At 43.2% G+C, this 25,802-nt stretch overlaps 1 pseudogene; it reads left to right on the top strand.

Annotated features, from left to right (window-relative positions):
• The first annotated feature begins 799 nt into the window (after positions 1–799).
• Positions 800–25,468, top strand: LOC136468967 (endo-1,3;1,4-beta-D-glucanase-like; annotated as a pseudogene).
• Positions 25,469–25,802: the final 334 nt, after the last annotated feature.

The raw sequence follows: 25,802 nt of genomic DNA, 5'->3' as shown, positions 1-25,802 counted from the left end.
ATAGAGAAAGCACTCGGCAAACAACTGGCACTCGACAAAAAGGTAGTTTGTCGAGTGCCGAGCACTCGGCAAACAATAACACTCGGTAAAGATTAGGTTTGCCGAGTGTCGGGCACTCGGCAAACCAGAACACTCGGCAAAGGGCCACCGCCGTTAACGGCTGGCAGCCGCCATTAACCCTTTGCCAAGTGTCTTCTCCTGACACTCGGCAAAGCTCTGATTTGCCGAGTGTCATTTTTTTGACACTCGGCAAACCATATTTTTTTCACTTTTGACCTCCAAACTTTTTCTGCAGTCCTCATATAATACCAGGTACTTCATGTTCCAATGTGGCACATTTCTTAGACTTTTTCTATATTTCTTTAATTTATTTCATTTAATTGAATTTTCTTGGATAATTCAAATTATAACATGGAGTAAATCTAAGAGAGAAGGTTACGATGCTAGCAGTTATAATTTGAATTATCCAAGAAAATTCAATTAAATGAAATAAATTAAAGAAATATAGAAAAAATCCGAGAAACATGCCACATTGGAACATGGAGTACCAGGTATTGTATGAGGATTGCAGAAAAAGTTTAGAGGTCAAAAATGAAAAAATATAGTTTGCCGAGTGTCAGGAGAAGACACCCGGCAAAGGGAATTTTTAAAAAAAAAAACCTCTTTGCAGAGTGCCAGTCCGGGTGGCACTCGGCAAAGAATTTCAAAAAAAAAAAACTTTGCCGAGTGCCAGATCGGGGGCACTAGGCAAAGAGGGGATTTAACCCACTGGCCCAGCCGGCCCACACACACCGCACACATGCACGCAGGCACGCCCGCGCCAGCGCCGCCGCCGCCCCCGCCCGCGCTCGCGCCGCCGGAGGAGGAGGAGAGGAGGAGAGGAGGAAGAAGGAGGAACAAGGAGGAAGAGAAGTAGGAGGAGAAAGAAGGAGGAAGGAGGAAGAAGGAGGCAGAGGGGGTGCCCCGGCCATCGTTGCCACGTCCCCGGCGCTTCCTCAGCCGTTGCCTTGTCCACCGGCGCCCTGGCCCCTTCACCACTGCCGCCCTACGATGCCCACTAGGTATGCCCTACCGTCGTCGTCGTCGTCGTAGTATTACTAGTAGTTGCGGTAGTAGTAGTGGTAGAGTAGCAGTGGTGGTAGTCGTAGGAGTCGTAGTAGTGGTTGTGACATTGTTATATATATGTGGTTGGATATAATCTTGTGCATGTCGGCCATCGTGCTGTTCATATATATGTGCATGTCGGCCATCGTGCCGTTGGTTTTCTTGTAGGTTTTGGAAACCTCATCGTGCAGGGGAGGTGCTGCCGAAATTTTGTATTGACAGTTTTATGTTTCTTTTTTTGCAGGGAAGAGCCTGTCGGAGCGGAGCCGGAGTACCTCGGTGACCCCAATCGCCTTCCTCGACACTGCAGGTCTGCCTGCACCGCGTCGCCTTGCCACTGCATCGACTCGCCATGGCCCCGCTAGCCTTACTCCACCACCACCCTAGGTATAACCCCTCTTTCTGTATCATGGTCGTAGATCACGTAACCCAGTTAGGTGTCTCCCGTTCGAAAGAGATACGGTTGGAAATATGCAGATATTTCCATATCTAAAACTATATCTGTTTCGAATTGTCCATATTTTTTGGACAGCCCGCAGATGCGTAGGTGGGGTTAGTTTCCATGGTCTGCTCCGATCCGAGACAGAGTTTTGGCATCATCTCCCTATTGTTCTCCGGATACACACTCTCCCTGATAGGATGTGTATTTGGAGAACAACGGAGAGGTGCTGCTGAAATTCTATCTCGGATAGGAGTAGAGCATGGAAACAAACCTCATCTATGGATCCGCGGGTGGGATTAGGACCTATCCTCACCTATTAGATAGTAGGAACGTCGTGTAGATGCAATTGATGTTTATATTACTCGCTGCTATATATGTTAGAGGATGGAGGACCGTGAGTGGATGTACACGGGCCGCGCAAGTCAGGGTCAGGTCACCAATGAATGGATCAACAAGACCGATGCTTTCTTGGAACGGGCATTTGACGTGGCTGCTAAAGGAGCAGCAAATGTGCAAACAGGAAAAGACAAACGAAGAAGGTCATGGGGGAACATCTTTGGAAGAATGGATTTACGACAGACTATACCCGGTGGGTCTACCATGGTGAAGCCGATCGTATGAGAGAGGAGGTGGTGAGACCACGCATCGAGGATTATGATGCTAATGCTGGGGTAGCAGACATGTTAAATGACTATCACGAGGCATAGTTCGTTGAAGGACATACGGAGGAGCCAGAGGCAACCGCAAAGGCGTTCTATGACATGTTTGCTGCGGCACAGAAACCCCTTCACGGCCAGGCAAAGGTTTATCAACTGGATGCCATTGGACGCATAATAGCGTTAAAGTCCTAGTATAGCCTGAGTCGAGACACCTTCAATGGTATGTTGACAGTTATTGGTAGCCTACTTCCAGAGGGTTACCTTCTGCCAAAGAGCATGCACGAGTCACAGAAACTCCTTCGTGCACTTAAGATGCCGTATGAGCATATACATGCTTGCCTAAAGGGGTGCATCCTATTTAGGAAAGAATACATAGAAGCAAAGTACTATCCAAAGTGTAAATCATCTAGGTTCCTGGAGGTAGATTCTGGTGATGGCCAGAAGAGGCAGCTTGACATTCCCATGACAATCCTACGGCACCTTCCGTTCATACCAAGGATCCAACGGCTATACATGACCGATGAATCCACGAAATAGATGACATGGCACAAAAATGGCAAACGATATAATCCTGACAGGATGGTACATGCATCCGATGGTGAAGCATGGACCCACTTTGATGGCATTCATCATGAGAAAGCTAAAGAGGCTCGTAATGTATGTGTTGCACTTGCAACAGATGGGTTCAATCCTTATGGAATGATGGCTGCCCCATACACATGTTGGCCCATGTTCGTTACCCCCCTCAATCTCCCATCGGTGTATGCTTTCAACGACAGAACATATTCTTGTCGTTGATAATTCCTAGACACCCAGAGAATAATATGGGTGTGTTCATGGAGCCTGTGATTGATGAATTGGTCCGTGCTTGGGAGGAAGGGGTATGGACATATGACCGAGCTACAAAGAAATACTTCAAAATGCATGTTTGGTACCACTACTCCCTGCATGACTTCCTGACGTATGGGATATTCTGTGCCTGGTGTGTTCACAGGAAGTTCCCATGCCTAGTATGCAAGGAATGTCTGAGGTTCATTTAGTTGCAGAATGGTGGCAAGTATTCATCGTTTGACAAACATCGGCAATTCCTCCCTTTTGACCATGCATTCAGACGAGACATCAAGAACTTTACAAATGGTGTCATAGTGATAGACCCTACACCACCGATAATGACTGATGCCGCGGTTCGTGAACAGATAGATGGTCTCGTGGTCAATCTAGAAGGTGGTTTTGTGGGATATGGTGAGCAACATATGTGGACTCATAAGTTGGGCTTGACTCAGCTCCCCTATTTTGATGACCTTCTTCTTCCACACAACATTGATGTAATGCACACTGAAAAGAATATCGCCGAGGCACTTTGGGCAACAATCATGGACATTCCTGACTAGTCAAAGGACAACGTTAAGGCTAGAGTGGATCTGGCAACGTTATGCAATAGACCAAACCAACATATGAAGCCTCCTAGTCGCGGCAAGACATGGAGAAGGCCAAAGGCCAATTTTGTCTTGAGCAAGCCCTAAAGGAGGGAAGTACTAGAATGGATCCAGACGTTAATGTTCCCTGATGGGTATGCAACTAATCTGAGGAGGGGAGTGAACTTATCTACTATGCGAGTCTTAGGGATGAAGAGTCATGACTACCACATATGGATTGAGCGGCTTCTTCCAGCGATGGTTTGAGGCTATGTCCCTGAGCATGTCTGACTAGTGCTGGAAGAGTTAAGCTATTTCTTTCGCCAGCTTTGAGCCAAGGAGTTATCTCGGACCATGATTGCTGACTTGGAAAGAATGGCATCTGTGTTGCTCTATAAGTTGGAGAAGATCTTTCCACCCGGCTTCTTCAATCCGATGCAACATTTGATTTTGCACCTCCCATATGAGGCACGAATGGGGGGCCCGTGCAGGACCGTTGGTGTTATCCAATCGAGAGATGTCTAAAGGTTCTTCGAAAGAAATGTAGAAATAAATGCAAAATCAAGGCTTCCATTACAGAGGCATACATTCTGGAGGAGGTGGCGAACTTCACAACAACATACTATGGTGACAACCTCCCTAGCGTGCATAATCCACCCCCTCATTACAATGCTGGCGAAAATGAATCGAACCTCAGCCTTTTCTGAGGGTAACTCGGAAGCGCAAGTGCATCGACCCCCAAGACCTTGAATCATGAAGAGTGGCGCCATATCATGCTATACGTGTTGACCAACCTTGATGAAGTGGCGCCATACATGCAGTAAGTTCTCAACGAACTTGTTAAATACGCCGTCACTATTCTGCATCCAACCCCCTTGTTTCTCGTTGGTACAGGGAATTTCTTCATGAATTCTGACGTCAATCAAGGGATCCTACCCCACAGCAGCTAGATACCCTTCTTAGATAGGGTGCGGGAAATGGAATGCCCGATTTCATTTCTTGGTTCAAATGGAAGGTACCGTCCAATTTAGCTCGTACTTAGTTTGACATTCCAAGTTACTCATACGTGCGAATAATATAACGATGTATCATGCTTGAGCTTGTAGGGCCAGAGGGATGCGTCTATGCATGCCGAGTTGAGACAGGTTGTCGATGGCTTTGCCTATAGGGTCAGGTCATTTTTTGGTTATGACGTGAATGGATATCACTTTTGCACAACAAGCTACGAGCAGAGTCGGCCCAATTGAAGAACCACAAGTTCCAGAGTTTTTACGCCCGGCGTTGATGAGGTCGAGTATTATGGAAGAATTGAAGAAATATATGAACTCAAGTTTCATGGTTCCAAACCTTTTAATCCTGTCATATTCAAATGCCATTGGTTTGATCCTAAAGTAACGAGATGGACATATTCTAATCTTGGGCTAGTCGAAATTCAATAGGATTCCGTCTTACTAGGAGATGATGTCTATATTGTGGCCCAATAGGCCATGCAAGTTTATTATCTCCCATATGCGTGTCAAACAAAAAGACATCTTAAGGGTTGAGATAATGTGCACAGGGTATCACCACACGGTAAAGTGCCTATCCCAAACGATGAAGATTACAACTTAGACCCAAACACATATGATGAAGAGTTCTTTCAAGAAGAGGGACTAGAAGGGAGGTTTGAGATAGACTTAACCAAAGCAATCGGAATGGAAGTAGACAATGAAACGGTTATTGAAGAGAACGCTGGAGATGAGGTGCAAAATATGAAGGACTTACAAATGCTTGAGTGATTACATTTAGACAATAACAATGGCAACATTGCTCATTCGGATAGTGTTGATTATTTCGACATGATTGATAGTGATGATGAGACTTATGATCCAGCTAATCCTGATCATGAAGATTATTTCTAATACATGTAATACTATGTTATTTTGTAATTATGTTTTATTTATTTTGCATCTCTTTCTAAGTACTTATTGTTTATCTGTGCTTATTGGTTTACTCTTTTTAATTGCAGGTGATTGAACAAACATGGTGGGTGGTGGGATGAGGAAGCTAGAGTCCTTGTATGGAAGGACAACGACCGCTGCACCGGGGGAGAGTAGGAGGAGGAGGAGCCGTAGGAGGGAGCCATCGCCTGCCGCCCCATCACGTGAGGAGGAGGAGGAGGAGGAGCAGGTGCTCCAGGAGGACGCCGAGGAGGTGCAGGAGGACGCATAGGAGGAGGCACAGGAGGACGCGTAGGAAGAGGCGTAGGAGGACGTGCAGGAGGATGACGATACATCAGGGGGTTCCGCTTCCTCTAGTTCATTGAGCGTCTACTTGTGAGGTCCCGTGAGCCTCCCTTAGCGACCGATACCTAGTGAGAGACGCCCGCTGATTCGACCCGAGGGGGAAAAGTAAGTAACTTTAGATGTTATCACTACTTTATATGATATGTTGAAAATCAAAATAGAAACTAATAATTTTTCTTAATCACTTAGGCAGGAATTGGACGATTGTGGCGAGTGGAGGAGCTGACACACGCCAAGTCAATGGCATGCTCGGTCTTCTGTGCAAGGAGCACTTCCCTAGCCTGGTTGAGTACGCCGGAGTGACGAGGCCGGCCTACTCGTTTGACCACTACGCCACCGCCCCAGATGCTGTAGATCAGGACCGTAGGGTATTCAACAATAAGGCAGAGCAGGTGAATCAAGAGCTGTGGGTAAGTCTTCCTTGCACTACATTGCTCAATACATCGCATTCATTGGGCATTCTTGAAATAATGAATGGATACATCATGTTTGTATGCAGGATTTCTTTAGATGCCAGGACGGACATGAGGCCAGGGCAGATGCGGTGGCTACCAAATGCTACAAAAACTGGTCGTGGACATGCATTACAAGGCGCACATCTAGGCCGTCATAACTTACCACGGGACTGTCCTTGAAATGAAGGTCACCAAAAGAGACGCAAGAACCATGACGCTGACCTGGGACCAGTACCTGTAGGTAAATACAGAACATTAATACTGATTCCTTTTGAGATTAAGTAGGCTTAATTTCATCTTCTGATATGTCATGTACTTGATGGCCTGTAGATGATTCCTTATTGGTGCACCGCGCATCCCCAGTGCTGGGTACAGATGGTGGACAAGTGGTGCTCATGCGAGTGGGAGGAGATGCACAACTTGTGCCAAGAGCAGTGTTTGATGATGCCAGGTGTAGCACACCATCAAGGCAGCCGCAGCCTCAGTGGATACGCAGAAACATGGGTACGTGAATTCATTTATTTATTCTAACGCTCAATTCTACATGATTTCTAATCATCTTGCTATTTTTCTCATAGTCGGCGTCACATAGTGGCCAGCCTTGCTCCATCTTCAAGGCATTTGCTATGGCCCACAAGGGCAAAGCGACGTCCGACGTCGACTACAACCCGAAGGACAGGCCTGAGGCGTACAGCAATGCGACCGTCCACAACTGCCTCAGTGAGTACACATCAATGGCATGGGAGGTCCATGGGCTAGAGTACGATCCAAGCACTGAGGACCTTGATGGAGAAGTTGTCATAAGGGTGGGAGGAAGCAAGAAGCATGGGTGGTACTGGATTGGAGACGGCGCAATCGACTCGGCCACTACTCCAAGTCGCTCCCAAATTCGAGCAAGAAGCACGAGCACGAGCCTGGCCATACGACCTCGGCAGGACACTTCACACCACCGGGTGGAGGCACTCGAGGTTATTCCTGGTTTATTCATCGTTCATTATTTTTTCATACATTTCCTTTGCATTATTGTAACATTGGGGTGAATATATTGTAGGCCCAGCCGGAACAAGAGAGGAGGATACGGGAGCAGATGTAGGTGAAGATGGAGAGGGTGGAGGCCAAGCGAGAGGCTGAGCGGGAGGCCAAGTAGTGGAGGATGGTGGACATTCTTTAGTACATGCAAAGTCTTGGCGCCGCTACGGGTGTAGTTCCGCCACCTTCGCTATTCGCTCCACCTCCACCTCCACCTCCTCACTATTCCACTCCTGAGAGTATAAATGTTTTAGTTTGTATGTTCATGCTTATGGTCAAACCTAGTGGATTATGAAAGTTTTATTCATGTATGCTATATATTTATCTTGTCTCACACATGCAATCTCTTCTCCTTTGTGCAGAATCAATCAGCGGCATTGAATGATCCTCATGCTTCAGCGAATCCTTCACCAAATCAGTCTCATTGGCCATCTTGACGATGATACTTGTGGTTGTTAATGGTACTTCTATTTGCAATTATGGTTGTAGATGATGGATCACTTGGATTACTTATGAACTTAATTGTGTTATATTGTGAGACATGTGACATTTGTGATATATATGTGACGTTTGTGATATATATGTGGTGTTGGTGATATATATGTGTTGTTGATGATATACATGTGATGTTGGTGATGTTTGTTATATATATCTTCTGTTTGTTTGGATGGGATGTAAAAAACAAATAAAAAGGCTATTTTCAGTCACTTTCCCGAGTGCAATGGCCATGACACTCGGCAAAGTGACTACCTGGGAACATGATTTGCCGAGTGCAAAGGCCATTGCACTCGGCAAACATCACAGATTTGCCGAGTGCCATGGGCAAGGCACTCGGCAAAGGTCGCCTGTTTGCCGAGTGTCTTGCTGGTGGCACTCAGCACAGCGGCCACCTTTGCCGAGTGTCTGAGTCAACGGCGCTCGGCAAAGCGGTGACCTTTGCCGAGTGCTTGGCCTTGACACTCGGCAAAGCCGCTGTCATAGTGGCGCTCGCCGTCATGGTGACTTTTCTTTGCCGAGTGTCAGATTAGCACTCAGCAAAGGCTTTGCCGAGTGCTCGATAAAGTGCACTCGACAAAGAGGTCTTTGCCGATAAACTATTTACCGAGCACCCTTTATCGAGTGTAACACTCGGCAAAGGCTTTACCGAGTGTATATCGACCTAGCTGAATCCGGTAGTGTGAATTTTCTCATCTATATACTTGCATTACCACAATCCCAAATTACCTCGAGTTACCAGAACACAAAAGAAAGGGTTTAAATGGAACCGCCAAGCAAATGATCCTTGGCCACAAACAGCGGTGGATCTAGCGGTGCGGCGGGCAGGGCTCAAGCCCCCCTACAGCCGTTCAGACAATGGAGCCCCCCTTAGCCCCTCCTTGATTTTTTAGGAAGAATGAAGAAGAAGGTAAGGGATGGAAGGTAGGAGAAGAAGAAAGAAGGTAGGAGAAGAAGAAAGAGCCCCTCCTAACCTCATGAGCTGGATCCGCCGCTGGCCACAAACTGTCAAACAAACTCCGTCAAGGATAGAAGAAAAGGGAAATTAGTTTCGTTGGCAGTTTTAACACACAAAGATGATTTCCTTGAGGCTAGCCGCTAAGGAAACTAGGGTCATACTTAATTTGCCAAAGGAACAAGAAAATATTGCAGTCATCAAGTAAATTAGTTTTCTTCAAGGCCAACAACCTTCAAGGAAATATTCCTAACTATCAAGGAAATTAGTTTATTCAAGGGCCAACAACCTCCAAGGAAATATAGAGCAGTAGCAAAAAAACATAAATCAATGAAAGTTGCGCCTCATAGAATTCAAACCTATGTCCTATTGCTTCAAATTAAAAGCAATATTTGAGATCCTCAAAGCAATTTGTGACTAAGTGGATTATTTTTTTTCTTTTGTATTCGCTTTGTTGAATCTTGTAATGAATATTTGAGATCCTAACAATTTCAAATGTAAATGTTTGGACTAAAAAGTTTTACATCTCATCGAGTACTTTATCTTTTTTAGGTCATATCTCCATCTGTGGTCATTTGAAAAATTCAAAAAAATCTAAATTTTAAAGCTCTGAGAATATCCTTGGGGTTTCAAATTACACTCAAAATATGAATTATCTTGGCGGTTTTGAATAGCACTTAGGCCTCGTTTAGATCCTTGGAATTAAATTTATTTTAATAATTATAATTTAGATACATATTAATTAAGTTAATATAGTTGTATATAAATTATATTTGTATATTATTGTTGGCTATATGAGAAAGATACTTATATGTTGCATTTCTACCGTAGCGGAGTGAGTTGAGGATCATATTATAAGTTGCAAAGTAGAAACATTAGAATTGTGATATATAGAATCACTTTTCATCTCCCACCCTATGAATTTGAGATAGGCTTACATGTTAACTTTAGAAAGTGGTGGAATATAAAATTCCAAGCCAAATAACCCTAATCTATTAAGTAGATTTCAATTCCTCCAAATGAAAGAATCTAAACGGACCCTTAAGAAAATATGAATACCTTGGCGCTTTCAAATAGAGCAATTAGCTTGGCGGTTTGTAATAACACTTATGGAAATATGGAATTACCTTGGCGGTTTGGTTTAGCACTCAACAAGGAAACACTTTCCTTGACGGTTTTGTTTTGGTCCTGAAGAAAATCTTTAGCACTTAAGGTAATTCAGGATTGAAGGTTCTTGGTCGTACAAGAAATGTACATCAAAGATGGCATGTTGAGTATTTCACACTGAACTTCTAAATTCTCGCAGCGCTTTCATCTTTCCGTTCAGCTCGCTTTCGTGTAGCAGAAGCGTCTGGCACGCGGCCGGGCGGCGACATGGAAGCGACCTAGCCTATCATGCTGGTTGTCCATCTACTATAAAAACCAACGCAACGCAACAGCAGTTGGCAGTTGACAGACGCAGATTGTGCAGAGCCTCCATGCCGAGCGCCATGATGGGCTCCACCACTACTACAAAAAGCATTTGTAGGGGCGGCCGGTAACCCTTTGTAGGGGCGGTTTGGCCAGCCACCCCTACCAAACCGTCTCTACAAATCATGCATTTGTAGGGGGCGGTTCCTAGGTCGCCCCTACAAATCGATTTGTAGGGGCGGTTGTAGTACCAGCCGCCCCTACAAATACCTATTTGTAGGGGCGGTTCAATCTAGAACCGCCCCTACAGTACGTTTTCCTACAAAAAAAATCAAATTTACAATTCAAAATCGCGTTGCTGAGCACCCCACAACAAACAGGTATTTGTAGGGGCAACTACAAGCACAAGAGTATTATATAAACTACAATTACAAGTCCAATTCACAAGAATATATACAATCCATCATTAAATATACAAATTCCATACACATTGTTATCAACGTCCTAGAGCTAGCCTTTCAGTCTCATGAAGGTGTTGGTACTGAGGATTTGTACCTAACTTAGACTCTCGGTCATGGTAGGCGCCTTTGACGTGTACAATCTGGTCCAATATGAAGTTGCAAAGGTCGCCGACGAGCTCTAAGAGTTGGTTATCCTTGTATGGGTCTCTTTTCATTCCTTTCTCTTTTCTCCACTATAAGAGAACAAGTTTTGGTTTAGTATTTCATACCATGTACGAAGTTTTTATACTACAGGTGAAGAGGTTTAAACTACCCTTAAGGGGTGTCTCCTGTAGGCACCGGTGTTACAAGTCATAGAACATATATAGTATCCACAATGTACACTCCCAGGCTTCTACTTGGGGCACTGTTTGTTTTGCATATGAAAATGTTAAGTAATGCTTTTGACAGCCATGTAATGGAGTACTGAAGAAGTAAGTTACACTTACCGCACATAGTGTTTTTATAGCCAGCTTTTCCTTCCTTGCTGGATCATGCCTTCCATGATGATTAGTGACATAGAACCTAAATGCCCTATTCAAATTATTTTAGCAAATACAACTTGTTAGTATCCAAAAGTGAATGTTACAAGTACATATACAAACATATAAGCTAATGAGGATTGTCGATATGTATATGTCTTGAGAATCAATATGAAGTCTTTGTATGTCACTGGGTCCCTATCTATTGAATCAAAGACCCATGCCATGCTCCTCCCGACATCGACGGCTATACAAATCTAGTGGTTGCTGCATGGATTTAATCATAGAACTAGATAAGCTCTTTTGCATCGAATAAAATATATCGAACAAAGCTTTAAGTATAGAGTTGAACTTACTCGAAGTTGTATGGTAGCCATATAGTAGAGTGTTGTTGGAGAGTTTTGAAAGCCAGGGCAATGTATGCCGCAACCTTAAGGGACTCTTTCCATAGTTTTGCCATATGGATGCGCTCTTTCTCCCGAAGAGTCTTTGCAGCAACTAGCTCTTTGGCATCCAGTGTCCACTGTTTTGGGTAATTAAAATTTGTTTGGGCTATAGCTTGAGGGTCTAGATACCCGGCTTTCACACTTGGCATTTGTTTGACAATGTGCACTTGCATTCTACAAATCATGGTGTGGGTTAGTTACAACAAAATTCAAAGATTACATTCATATCATATCAGGAGGACAAGGACTTACAGGCACCACGTGCGAATTAGATTCATCTCCATTTCTCCCAGGTGAAAGCATGTGTGCATGTCATTGAAGTCAAAGACAATTTTCCGGGCTGGGCTTCCAAATGTGCTGGTGGGAAAGCATGCTTGTATGAGATCTATGCTCGTTGGGAGAACACGCAAGTACCAATCATGGAACCTTCTCATTCCAAGTGGTAGGCGCTGGATGTCCCGGTTTGGTAGGAAGGGCTTGCCTCTTCCATATGTTTTTGGGCAATCCTTTGACCATTTGATGGTATCAACATTTGGATACTGCTTTACAATTTGGTGGAGTTTGCTAGTGACGGCCTCCTCAGAACCCCGTGATGGGACTTTTTTAACTTGGTTCTCAGGCTTGAACTAGTCATGGGAATACCACTTGGACACCGACGAGACGTCTTTCATCAGAACATAAACTGGCCTTATGTTGATTGGAATCTTCTTTCGAAGTTCTCATTCAGGCACGTCCTCATCTTCTTGTGCATCACCTTCTTCAAGAGGCACTCGTTGTTCATGTATCTCCTGTGCTTGTTGAGAAGACTGTGGCATCTCATCATGCACTTGCTCGGTATGAGCTGGAGAAGGTTGTGGCATCTCATCAGGCACATGCTCGCTAGGAGGCAGGGAAGAATGTGGCATCTCAGGAATGTGGTGGTCATGAGACGGTGAAAATATCTCCCCGACCTCAACAACTCGCTCCAAATTTGGGAGAGGGGGAGGCGGCGAAGAAGTAGTCAATATAATGTCATATTTGTGCTAGAGGATGAACTGCCCCATAACGTCTCTGAGTAACACCAGCCCCTCAGGAGTTGTGTAGTCTATCCTCCACTACATGAACTCGGGCTTCACTGTATGCACCTCGACCCTAGTGTAGTCCAGCGGTATCTTATTATTGTGGTGTAAGCCACCGGGAGGATGTGCCACACCCGTTGCCACCTCCATCACAGTGTTCTGTCGGCCGCTGAGAAACACCAAGGTGCAACTAGTTGGTTCCCGTATACGATCGATGGGGGTTGTGGCTGCAATGGAACCTTGGCTGCTAGGAACTTTCGGAGGGCTGCCAACTAATGCTAGTTCTCTCGACGGTGTCACTAATATCCGTGGCTCCGTAGACAGTCCTTGCTCCTCCAGCGCCTTCGTAACTAGAGCCTTCACTTGGAGCTCAAGACTAGTCTCCTGGTCTCTGCCATGTTTCTTGTACATGTGTCTGTCCTCTTTGAATCCTTGCTTCTAGGTGCTCTTCCCTAGCCCCCTGGTGCGGCCAGTGTGCTCCTTGTTTCCTAAGCCAAGGCTAAGCTTGTCCCTCTCTCTAGAAGAATTGAATGAGCCCTTCTCCTTGTCTTCAGTATATTTTAGTATCCTTGATACTGCCTCTTGGGTCTCCGGCTTATCAAACTTAAGATTACCGCAGGATGTTTTTGTACTCCTCGCATATATCCAATTCCTTGAGTGTACCTTCAAATTCATCACATCGATATTCCCAGCAGTTGTGGCCTCTTCGTCCATCTTCCTAAACTACTCTTCCTAGGCATAGTAGCCACCGGGGCCTAGATGATGGTGGTGTTTGTTCCTCTTCGCTAGCTCGGTGTTACGGGCATTGAGCTCCAATGCCTCCAGTGAAGTCTTCTGAGCCATGAGCTCCTCCCATTGACTAGGAGTTATTTTGCCGAACTCATTGAAGGGAGTTAACCCCTTTTGGATATACTTTGTGTTGAGCTCTGATCTCCAACGTCGGAATGACTCTCCCATCATCCTGAAAGCATTTTTTTACTAGTTCGTGCTTACCCTCCAGAAATCTAAAATTGAGCTTCAACTGTCTATCCCATAGTTCATTCTTTTTGTTCTCTGGTACCTCTTTCTAGTTAGGGATTGCTGGGTTCAATTTATCTCTTACTAGGGCCTCGATCGTATTACGGAATCGTCCTCTTAATTCCTTTGGCTCAAGGATCTCCCCTGTTGGCCCGACCTCTGTTATCATATAGCATGCCTTATCTGGATATAGATTTCCTTTTCTATCCCCTCGTTTCCTCTTAGGCTTGGTAGTCATGGTTGTCTCTTGAGGTTGTGGAGCAGAGGCATCATGATCTGTCCCTGTGGCTGTTGCCTTTGCTCTCCTTTCCTCTACTCCATCTTGTCCAGTGAGATGTCGTGGACGTCGACGTTGTCTTTTCCGAGTTTCAGGAGGGACCTATATATATGATAGGTCAAAGTGTTAGCAAAGGTAACACAGCCAAAGCTTTAGCAAAATTTACAAGCTAAGGCTTTTTCCCTACCTCCTCGTTCGGGTCAAAATCCTTGTCCAAATCTTCCTCCGTTGGCCTCCTTCTGGCTTCATGTGGGAAAGAATTCATGGGACTTACATATCCCTCTTCTAAGTCATCATCATCATCATCCTCTTCTTCTTCGCCTTCAACAGCCTCTCTTGCTCTTCCTTCTGCTCCCCCTTCCTCCTCTTCACACTGCTCCTAAGTAAGCATCACTTCTAGATCCTTTTATAACTCGTTATTGAACTGCTCCTGAGTTAGCTGGTCCTCTAGTGCTTGCTCCTCATAGGTTGGCTGCTCATCATGCTCGGGGCATCGGGCTGCACTGTCTGGTGTCCACGATATTATTTCGCGCTTTGTTCTAATAGATGCAAGAAAGTGTGCTTTAGGTACACGAGAAGGTATAAGAAATAAAAAAAGGTCTACAAACCAAAGTAGTCCTATAAAACAACAATTTATCAAAAAACGTATAGTAGCAGTAGTAGAGGCCTTAGAAACATGTCAATCATCATTTGATCATGAACTTAGAGCATCAAGGCATCATAATAGACAAGAGATGAGAAGGTAATGTAGGGGCGGCTGCTAATAATGCCAAGTTCCTCACAAGTTCTTGATCATCAGCTCATATTCCATATAATGTCTGGACTTAGACAATTTCATCATCGGCAAAATAAAGGAGAGGAGAGGAGAGGGGAGATTTGGCAAAAAAGCAACAGTTGCTTAACAAACAGAGAGGAAAAGGTGTAAAAAGCAGTTGCTGCTTCCCAAACATAGAGAATAGGAATTGACTGCTGCCATATGGTTGGAAGACCCCTGTAGATCAAAATCTGGTAACTTAGATGTGGTAAACATAGAGCAGCACCCACTTAGTAGTATAGGGAAGTGAGTAGAGTAGCAGCCAGCAGCTAGGGAAGAAAGTAGAGTAGCAGCCAGCTAGTAGTAGTAGTTCAGTAGAGTAGAGTAGTTCAGTAGCAAGTAGAGTAGTAGTAGTTCAGTAACAAGTAGAGCAGCAGTAGTTCAGTAGAGTAGAGTTAGAAGACCGCAAAAGAGGTAGAGACATAGTAAAGAGTCAAAAAATGAGAGAGAAGAGTAAACAGAGTGAGGTAGAGACATAGCAACAACAGTAGTTAAGTAGAGTCAACAGATTCAGTAAGTAGTGGGCAAGCAAGCACAACAAGCAGCCACCACCTCAGGCATTTTAAATTGCAGAGAGTAGAAAAATGAGAGAAGAGCAGTAGGAACAGCACTTAGTAGTACAGAGTAGAGAGAAGAGCAGCAGGAACAGCAGGCAGCTAGTAGGAGTAGGAGTAGCTAGCAGTAGCAAGTAGAGTAGTAGTAGTTCAGTAGAGTAGAGTAGTAGCAGTAGTTTAGTAGAGTAGTAATAAATAAATAAATAAATAAATATAGCTTAGGCAAGTGAAATCAACTAATAAATAAATAAAACTACTTGCAACCTAAAAAGATGACCAAAATTTCCAGAAATATCAAAGCAGCCTCTGCAGCCCACAAAACCCCTTTCCTAAAAGGTTAAGTAAAAGAATCTGGGTGACAGAACATATTAGGATTATTCATCCTATATTATTCATCTAGGAAACTTAATGATAGACAACAAGTAAATGGGAATGCTAGTTAAACAAGCTTTAAGGAGGGTCAGCTTTCCTACATAAGACAGTAACCTACCCTTCATCAAGAAATAACCAGAAAGCACATGAATACACAGGTACAATTGAATATGAGAAAAAAACTATCACTCATCCATACAAGAGAGTTCTCTAAGCTGCCATCAAACATATACAGTAAGTGAATATGAGAAAAAAACTATCACTCATCCATACAGCTAAGTTTACAATATAGATGGCAAAAGAATCCTAATGACATATGTCTAGGAACCAGTGCCACCTTACTGAAGATAGGTCTAATGGCACTGCAATATGTCTATCAACAAACATTTAACAAAACATCAGCCAAAGTCATCACAGGCATATCAGTTATACTCACTCTAAGTGTTGAGGACCTACTAAACCTAACAATCTAAGCAATTCGAATCCTAGTCAAACCAGGAATGAGACTCATAAACACTCATGGACAGTTAAAATAAATGGTGTACCATGCATTCAACATTAGCTCCCCACCGCATGAACATGAAACCACAAATATACTAGATAGCAGATGCACTAATCACCTAATCAAATGACCTAGCCAGAAGCAGCACGTGCTTTGGCTAGAAGGGTCAGATGCCCTCCCTTCGCCCAAACATCCATTTTAATCCCATAAAGCCTGCAAGCATTTTAGTGCATCTGAGAAGAAAATATAAAGCATACCAAATCTAGTGCCATCAATCTCAGTACAATATGTTACTTATAGACTAAGTAGCTATACAATATGTTACTCATCCTAAGGCTAACAGGTCCACATGTCGAGAAGACAGTGATGACACATATAAAGATTTGCGTCAAACTTAGAATCCCAAATTTTGTCGCCCTATCAGGTTTTTTTTGAGCCACAAAAAACATGCCACATCGGCTGAATCAAAATCAGCAGAGCTCTCGACCAACGACCAACAGCAAGATAAATAAAACCCTAGATAGAACCAACACACAATTCGTCTAAATGCAACTCCCAGCAAAGGATTCAAGCTATTGTCACCAAACGCTCCCTGCAGGAATCCATCCTATCATCCCAGCAATTGACACCCTATCCTCATTCCGCAATCAATTTGACAAAATTCCTATGGTGACGGGCAGCATCGAAATCTATCCAGCAGAAGCAGGAGCATACCGGCATAGGTGTTCAGAAGACGGCAGCGAGCCAGAGTGGCAGGTGATAAGGTCGTCGAAGGGGTCCTGACGGCCGGTGCCATGGCGAGTTGAAGCGGTCGAAGGTCTAGAAGCCGTAGGGGCACGGCCGCGCTCACCTGCCGCCGAGAAGCTCGCCCATCGTAGGGCGGAGCCTGCCCACCGAGGAAGACAGAGATGGCACCGTGTGACCTTGGAGGGGGCGCGCGGGTGTGGAGATGGGGCGCGCGGCTGCGTCGTGGCACCTCAAGGTCAGAAACCCTTGCGCCGCCGGCCGGTCAGAAACCCTAGGGCGGGGAGCAGGTGCAGGGAGGGGGCGCGGGTGCGGGGAGGGGGCATGTAGGTGCGGAGATGGGGTGCGTGGGTGCGCAGAGGGGGCACGGGCATCGGGACAGGTCCGAGAGGTGGCGTCGGGCCGGCGTCGGGGCAGCCTGACAGCGTCGGAGGAAGAAGAGAGCGCCAACAGGCTAACACCCGTGAGCCCTTGTACTTATACTCGGGACGATTTCTAGGGGCGGTTCCTGATCCAGCCGCCCCTACAAATGAATTTGTAGGGGCGGTTCCTGATCCAGCCGCTCCTACAAATGCATTTGTAGGGGCGGTTTCTGATCCAACCGCCCCTACAAATATTTTCTATATTTTAAATTATTAATTCTGTATTTTTTATATCATAAAAACACAAAGTGATATAAAAATAATTGTGTATATGCACAAATATAATATTTTGTATTATTATATATATGAAGAAATATATATAAACAATTGTATTCAAAACAATATAGAAAACAAAAAAACCCAAAAAATAAAAATTTGAATTTTAAAACTTTGACTACAATTTTATGACATTAAATGAAATAAAATAAAAATGTTGTAAACATAAAAGTTGTATAACTCATCAACATGTACAACTTTTATTTTGGTCATCTTGTCATGTGACTTTGTTTGAACGATTTAAATTTTGAAATTCAAACAATTTCAACTTGAAACAATATTTTGAAAGAGTAAATTATTTCAGATGAAAAACTCATGAATACCAAAGTTGTAGAACTCATCAATATGTACAACTTTTATGTTGATTATATTTTCATTTGACCAATTTGAATAGTTGAAATTTTGAATTTCAATAAACGACAACTTCAAACAAGATTTTGAAACTTTAAATGATTTTAACAATAAAAGTTGTTGAACTCATCACTATCTACAACTTTTATTTTGGTCACTTTTTCATGTGATAAAGTATTAGTAAACATTATTTATAAATTCACATATAACTCAGTTTCATGAACTATATGAGAAACATGTTGATTTGTGAACAATGTTTACTATCACTTTGTCAGATGAAGAAATGATCAAAATAAAAGTTGTAGATCTTGATGATTTATACAACTTTGGTATTCATCATTTTTTCAGCTGAAATCATTTAATGGTTGAAAATCTCGTTCGAACTTGTTATTTTTTTAAATTTAAAAATTTGAAGTGCTCAAACTTTGTTGAATGAAAAGAATGACCAAATCAACACACTAACTTGATAGGGCAAGATTTTAGAAAAATTTAGGAAAAAATCATCACATTTGGAGTTAATATGAGGGAGAAAGACTAGTTATAAATTTTACCCAGAGATTAAAAAGAAAAATCACAGCTGTTCATGATGATCGATGATGAACAAGTGTGATTTCTCTTTTTAATCTGTGGCTGAAACTTGTAACTAGTTTTTCTCCCTCATACTAACCCCAAATGTGATGGTTTTTTTTTCCTAAAATTTTCTAAAATCATGCTCTATCATTTTAGTCTAGTCATCTATCTTTGTCACTAATTTTGAACAATTCAAATTTTAAATTTCAGAAAATGATAGCTTCAAACCTGATTTTCAAACACTAAATGATTTCAGCTGTAAAGGTGATGAATATAAAAGTTGTATAACTCGTCAAGGTCTCCTACTTTTATTTTGGTCATTTCTTCATTTCATAAAGTGTTAAGTGATTTCATAAAGTTTTAGTAGTAATAGAGTGGATATTCAAATAGAGTCATCCGGATATTGCAATAGGTAGTCTCACGCACATGCATAAATGTAGTCTCACACACACACAAAAATATGTAGTCTTACATACATACATAAATATATAGTCTCACACGCATGCATAAATGAAGTCTTACAAACACACACTTACACAAACACAACATGTTCAACAAATAGCTTGCCCGCTGTAACGACTTTCCCCTTGACACCTTTTCGTTCCCATGGCAATGTCTTTGGGGAGGTTCTTTTCCACAACACTGATCTTCTTAGGAAAGTCTGTGAATAGCGGTATCTCATCGTAGTTATTGTAAGCTTCAACATCATCCACGCCATCAACTCCAATAATGTGCCGTTTCCTAGAGGCAACCACGTGCTTTGTCTTCTTCTTCGGGGGGAGGTTACTTTGTGGGTCAAACATATAGAAAACTTGTGCGACACGTGAAGCGAGCACCCAAGGGTCATCTTGGTAGCCTAGATTCTTGAGGTCCAGGACTCTCAATCCGATCTCGTTCAGTTGGTGTTGTTTGATCCAGCGGCATCAAAACAGGGCCACCGTTATATCCCTTCCATAGTCAAGTTCCCATATCTCTTCAATGATGCCAAAGTATTGGATCTTTCATCCCAATCCATCGAGAGCTTCTATTCAAACGCCGCTATTTTGGTTCACAAATTTACTATTCTTTGCGTGGGTATAGTACGTATACCCATTGATGTCATAAGCATTCTAAGATGTCACTTGTCTCGATGGCCCCTCCGCCAACCTACTGATAATAATAGAGTCTATGGTTTCTCCAAGCGGTATGTTTTGATCCTTCAACCATGTAGTTAGTCATTGCTTGTGTTGTTTCATGACCCAATCATCCGAACGGCCATTTCTCTCTGCCATAATGATAGCCAAGTGTTCATCAATGTATGGTTGCATCAGTTGTGTACTCTATAAGACACTGTAATGCGCCCGACTCACATCTTTGTAATCATGGTCGATGAACACTTTTCTACCACTGGTACCCTTCCCAGCTAGCCTACCCTTGTGACGAGAATCAAGTTTACCAATCCTTTTCTGTACTTTTAGGTACTCTTGACAGCACTCGACGACTTCTTCAGTACTGTAACCCTCTATCATGGAGCCCTCTGGGTATGCTCGATTATGCACATATTGACTTAGAACCGACATGAACCGCTCGTAGGACCACATTTCATGCAAGTAGCAAGGGCCTAGTGCCTGTATCTGATGAACCATGTGAATCATGAGGAGTGGCATTATATCAAAAAAGCTGAAGGTAAACACATCTCCAGTTGGTTTTGTGTCTCCACCACAAATTCATGTAGGTCACTCAGCTCTTGCTTGCCAATCGTCTTTTGTGAGATCTTCGAAAAGAAGTAGCACAAGCGGGTGATGGCCATTTTCAAGAACTCTGGTTTTATAGCCCTGATTGCAATAGGTAGAAACACTATCAGCATCACATGGCAATCGTGAGCCTTGCAGTGTGTTCTTGACAAGTCCTTCATCGACACTAGCTTCTTCACATTTGCTGAAAACCTTGTCGGGACTTTGACCCCCCTTAGGAAAGTGCATATAGCTCTCTTCCCATCTGGTGTTAGGTTAAAGCACGCCACGGGCAGAGTGTGTTTTTCATTAGCCTTAGGTACCGGGTGAAGCTGTGGCATCACATTTAGCTGCATCATGTCTTTCTGTGCTTTCAGACCATCCTTTGACTTGCCTGTGTCCATCAAGGTAGCAAGGAGACTCTCAAAGACATTCTTCTACATGTGCATAGCATCAATGGCATGGGGGACCTCCAAGTTTGGCCAATAAGGCAGATACTGAAAGAAGATCAATTGTTTCTTGAAAGGTACGCCTTTGACAGGAGGTGTGCTTCTATCCCTGTTCGTCCCATCCGGATTCTTCTTTCCATAGATGACGCGTATGTTTTTCACCATTCTGTACACGTGTTCTCCGTTATGACGTCTCTTCGGAGGGGGTTCAATCTCTGGGGCATTGTTATAAAATCTAAAGAACAATTTGTTGTGGTACTTGTGACTTGTCTTTAAGAAGCATCGGTTCCTTAGGTAAACTATCTTCTTAGATGCATCCAGGTACACCCATATAGGACCATCCAAGCAAACCAAGCATCATGTCTTTCCTTTGATCTGTCCAGACAGAGCAAACAACATGGGGTAATCATTGGTAGTAACAAATATTATTGTTGTACATATAAAGTCCTCCTTTTGGAATGCATCATACATCTGCTCCCCATGCCTCCATAGCCTCTCCATTTCTTGCATCAAAGGCTCAAGGAACATGTCTATATCAATGCCTGGTTGTTTAGGGCTAGAAATAAGAATAGTGAGGAGAAGGTACTTTCTCTTCTGACACAACCATGTTAGGATGTTGTACATGGTCAAGATCACTGGCCATGTGATGTGGTCACTTATCCTCTCATTGAAGGGATTCATTCCATCGGTGCTCAAGCCAAACCGTACATTTCTAGGGTCATCGCTGAATTCTTTGTGCTTCTCATCAAACCTTTGCCACTAACTACAATCAGCCGGGTGTGCAATCTTATCATCATCCACATTGCGCTCATTATCCCACCATGTCATGAGTGCGGCTTCTTTAGGGTTTAGGAAGATACGTCTCAAGCGGTTGGTCACTGGCAGGTACCACATTACCAAGGCAGGAATTTTCCTCTGCTTTGTATCGTTGCCTAATGGAGTGTCCTCTGGGGGCTGAGATTCTTGTACCACCTTTTTTGTACCCTTCTTATTCCTCTTTTTCCCCATGGAGGGTTCGTCCCCACCATAAAAGTCATTGTTCTTGTACCAGCTGGCCCCACACCGGGGACATTTATCCAGTGACTTGAACGTTTCGCCATGAAAAAGTATATAGTGATTGGGGCATGCATGGATTTTTCAACCCCCATTGTCAATGGACTTATGACCTTCTTCGCTTGGTATGTGTTGGCGGGAATTAAGTTTAGTTGTGGCAGCACCTATGACAGGAGATGCAATAGATCATTGAAACTATAGTCTGACCACCCGTACTTAGCCTTCAGGATGAGCAGCTTAAGCACAAAACGTAGCAATGTCCAATGTGTCGGACAACCCTTTTCAACACCATACACAGTCTCCATTGATGCTTTTGTCACCCTTTCCAAATTTTATAGACCTTTCGGGCTATTTAGTAAAATCTCTAGTCTAAGGGCTCGAATCATGTCCTCCAAATCGTCTTCATCCCCGACACGTGCTCCACCATCATTATTAGCACCACCTTCATCGTTACCATCTCAACCACCAGCATCAGCACCTTGTTCGTTGCCAAACTCGAAATCCATTCGTGCATCAAGCTCTACTGAATATTGGGACAGGGATTCTATGGTTTCGTCGTCATATTCCTCCTCATCCTCGTCGTTAACAATAACTGTTTCACCATGATGAATCCATAATGTGTAGTCCTCAACAAATCCTCGCATAATCAAATGTGATCTGATGATAGTCACATCTGTCCATGCCATACGGTTCTTACAATCTTTACAGGGGCAAATAATTGTATCATTATTCTCTTTCAATGTCGTTGCATGCTTCTTTGCGTCTTCAATAAATTTATCCAACTCTTCACGGAAACCTGCCTTGAACCTTAACGAACCATACATCCAAAAGTTCATGTACTCCATCTTCTACAACAACAAAACAAACATTAAAGGATTGCTTATTCAGATATATATAAAAATGAATCAAATTAATAATTACTCGAGAATAATTGTATATACTTCAGATATATATGAATATAAATCTAATATAATTACATGAAGCATACAAACACACTATGGTAGAGGAAAATTAATTAATGGTCCATTTATCCATAAATAATTAAAATACATATTTATTGATTACAATAAATAATTTTAAAGACAACAATTAGCAACAATTATACTTTACCCAATGTCTTTCATACAAACCCTAGTCCAATTTCATCAAACATAAATTTACAAAAACGAAATTAATAAAAAAACCAAACCCAAGATCTAGATCCGCATGCATATGAAACATCCATAAAACTAACTAATTGTTCACTAAAATCAAGAAACATGGACCAGATGAGGGTATGATCTTGTTCCCCTCCCTAATTTACCCTAGTACATTTAAAACTTAGGTCTAATTTGCTTCATAAGTAGCTCAAGCACCATAGAAGAGAGAAAAACAAAACTCTAATTACTCACTAACCAACCATTAAAACTTCAAAAAAGTATGGAATAGCATTTTCTTACCTTCTACGATCTCTCCACCAAAAGATTTGAGACCAAAACATTCTTCCCTTAGTAGAGCAATTTTTGGAGGTGCCCAAGGCCTCCTCACCTTTCTTTCATGGGTTGGAGTGAGTGACCCGAGGAGAAAGAAGGTGTTGCAGCTGTTTTATATGTGGGTCATTTGTAGGAGCGACTGGTGATCGAGCCGCCCCTATAAATTGGAGTTATTTATACGGGGGCATTTGTAGGGGCGGCTCAATCACTAGCCGCCCCTACAAATAGCAACGCCGGGGGTGGCTGGTGAGTGAGTCGTCCCTATAAATTAGACCCCATTTGTAGGGGCGGCTCGTATCACCAGCCGCCCCTGCTGTTCCATTTGTAGGGGCGGCTGGTGTCTGGGTACCCGAGCACGCCACTGTAGGAGCGGCTCCATCACCAGTCGTCCCTATCAAAAATTTAAACCGTTGCTAAAAATCGTTTTTTACGTAGTGCACTGCTGTTCTTCCTCATCGTCACAGTGCACGTCGCTGCGGCGGCGACGGTTCATGAGCACTCACAGTGCCTCGACAACCCGCCTGACCTCTCGCAGCGCGGCGTAGAAGCTGGCAAGGTCGAAGACAACCTCCCGGGGGGGATTCAGGGCCTATGTCACTGGCCCGCCCAGCTCCAAACGCGCAGTCGTCCTCACCTCCGACGTCTACGGTTGGTTTAGGCACCTGCACGCGCTAGTCTAGATAGTGCGAATTCAAGTTTAGTAGTTAGATTGCCTATTTTGTCATCCGTCTGACTAGGTCTATTGTCTGTTCTTTCGATATATATTCTTCAAGGTTCGAGGCACCTTTACTGAGGCACATACATAAATTGGTTTTCATGCAGTTCCTGAGTTTAAATTCCTTCTGATTTCGAACCCGGAACAAATTGCATATTAAGCAATGTAAATATATAATTGGTACCAAAGCAGAAGCCAACAGCCATTACAAGTTTACAACACTAATCTGCTTCGATTCAGTTGTTTAAAAGATGCTCATTTCTGTTTTCAAAAATAAATGGCAGGGGAACTTCACCTCCTTTTTGCTGGTCCAAATATATAATACTCACCAGTGCATGTCTAATAATGCAGAAAAATAGCCGATAAAGTTGGCGCGACACAGGATACTACGTTGTGGTGCCTGATTTCTTTCACAGTGATCCTTACAACGACAGTAAAAATCTCACTCCCCGGTAAGCTGCATGCTATTCGCCTGTTATCGAAATTTACTTTGCATGACTAGCTGCAAACAAATTTATTGCATCTTCAATCAATCTTAAAGGTCACAGCTGCTCAAGATGCCAAGCCACTCTTCGATTATTTAAGACGGGAAGGAAAATCCGTTGGGGTTGGAGGTTATTGCTGGGGTGGTGAGTGAAATCCACATCAATCACTAGTTCACTACAACTCACAACCATAGCCTGAATGAAATTTCGTTTTCAAAATTCTTCCTAGGAGAGTACATAAAACAAGCTTATATCTACCTTTTTCCTGATTAACTGGCAGGAAAGTTCGCAGCAGAGATGTCGAAAACTGACGATATAAAAGTCGTTGTTCTTTCTCATCCAGCATATGTAACTGTCGATGATATGAAAGGTGTGTTTCCTTCTACCGCAGTTGAAACCTCACGGTTTATCACATTTGGGCGGTACATTGTGTTTTGTGTTTGATGACTATGTGTTCGTGTGCTAACCATGTCCACCAAAACCACAGAGGTCAAATGGCCAATTGAGATTCTTGGTGCTCAGAATGACACAATCACACCACCTGAACAAGTCCGTCAGTTTGAGCAGGCCTTGAGTGAAAGAAAGGACAAGGTGAGTTCTTGGCTTCTTGCTGGGTTCAGTGGCACCCAATGCTGGTGCACCTGCATATGTGTGAAGTGGCAGATTCAGTACCTCACATATCTCAACTTTCACTCTTGCAGATTGAATACTTTGTCAAGATCTTCCCAAGAGTTGCCCATGGATTTGCTTGCAGATATAATACCTCTGACCCATTTGCAGTAAAAAATGCTGAACAAGCTCTTGCTTACATGCTTGACTGGTTCCATAAATACTTGAAGTGAAGACATGTTTGTGTGTCCACGAACGTTGGAAATGAATAAAAATAATGATGTTTTCTTAAATCCAGATTGTAAGCTTCTTGCGCAACAGTGAATAAATGGGGGATATTGATGCCTTGTTCTGTCCTAGTCAATTTTATACACACCTGGCTCAGATCACACATGGGTATTCTTTATGCATGCTCTAGCTTGAGAGAATTACTTCGTTGGTTTCAAATTAGTTATCATACTAGTTTTGTCCTAAGCATTGTTTCCCTAAGTGTAAACTATCGTCTACACCCGTGTAAACGGTACATGGAGGTCTGCATATAGTGTATGGCCTAGTTACTAAATTAATAAACATGTTTAGACGGTCAACAAAGTCAAAAAGGGTTTAAATGGTACATGGAGGTCTGCATATAGTGTATGGCATAGTTCCATAAATAGTACAGTTTAAAAATAGG

Source organism: Miscanthus floridulus, chromosome 8 (assembly GCF_019320115.1).
Source record: "Miscanthus floridulus cultivar M001 chromosome 8, ASM1932011v1, whole genome shotgun sequence".
NCBI lineage: Eukaryota > Viridiplantae > Streptophyta > Magnoliopsida > Poales > Poaceae > Miscanthus > Miscanthus floridulus.
The sequence above is the reverse complement of the archived record's forward strand: the minus strand, read 5'-3'. Positions and strand labels throughout refer to the sequence as shown.